Genomic DNA, 1019 nt, shown 5'->3' with positions numbered 1-1019 from the left:
ATCCGCGCGCTCGGCCCTCGCTGTCCGAGCCTCGGCCGTTCGCTTCACGCGGGCCCGATCCCTGCAACCCGGCCCTGCCCGCGGCCCCCGCGCCGTCGGGGCTGCGCCCGCAAAAGATGGCGATTTCGGGGTCTCCCTCCCCCCTCCCCGGACCCCGAGGGCTTGGCTGGGGGTCGGGAAGGATTGACCGTAAATCCACACGGCCAGGTGCTCGGAAAGCAGGCGTTTTCCCGCGGAGTGCGGGGGTCTCCGGAGGGGTCCCTGCGGGCCTCCTAGGGTGAGAACCGGGGGACCCAAAGCGAAGGCGGCCCGAGCCCCGCGCGGGGCTCCTCTCGCCGCGGTCCCGCCTGGGAAAGCCGCGCCCGGGAGGAGCCTTCCTCCCCCTCCCCTCCCCTTCTAGCGCTTCCTCTTCGCCACCTTCTCCTACCTACCCTTCCCTCCGCACGCTCCTCACTCACCCACAAATAGACCTGCCCCATCTTTCCGAGGTACCCCGAGTTCCCGCATGATTCCCCTCCCCCCCAACCGTCCTGAGAGCCGAGGCAGGAGGATCTGCGTCCCTCCCCCCCGCCCCGCAAGCTCGGCCTCAACAACCCCCCAGCGCCCAAACACATGGCGATCACAATAGGGACACTGCCAGCCCTGGGGGCCACCCGCGGGGTGACGGCCCGCGGAAGGCTGGGGCTGCTTTTAGGCTCATGGTTTAGGACGAACTCCTCAGCTTCCTCCGTGGGGGGGTGGGGAGGGACTGCCACCTGCCCTCCCACCGCTGACCCGTCCAAGTGCTTCTTAGGAAAGGAGGGCCCGGCCTGGGCCAACCTCGGCACCCGCAGCCACGGGCCCAGGCCCCCGCGCCCCAGCCCGGCGTCCCGCGCTCTCTGGCGCTCTCAGCTCCGTGGACCCGAAGCAGAGAGGACACGAGGACTTCCGCGGACAGCGCCCGCGTCCACCCGGGGCCGGCTCTCCAGCGGACGGGGTCCACCGGCCACAAAGCCGGCCGGCGGGGCCGGGCGCCGGCA

This window comes from Dipodomys ordii, unplaced genomic scaffold (genome assembly GCF_000151885.1).
Source record: "Dipodomys ordii isolate 6190 unplaced genomic scaffold, Dord_2.0 Scaffold55, whole genome shotgun sequence".
NCBI classification, from domain to species: Eukaryota; Metazoa; Chordata; class Mammalia; order Rodentia; family Heteromyidae; genus Dipodomys; species Dipodomys ordii.
The sequence above is the reverse complement of the archived record's forward strand: the minus strand, read 5'-3'. Positions refer to the sequence as shown.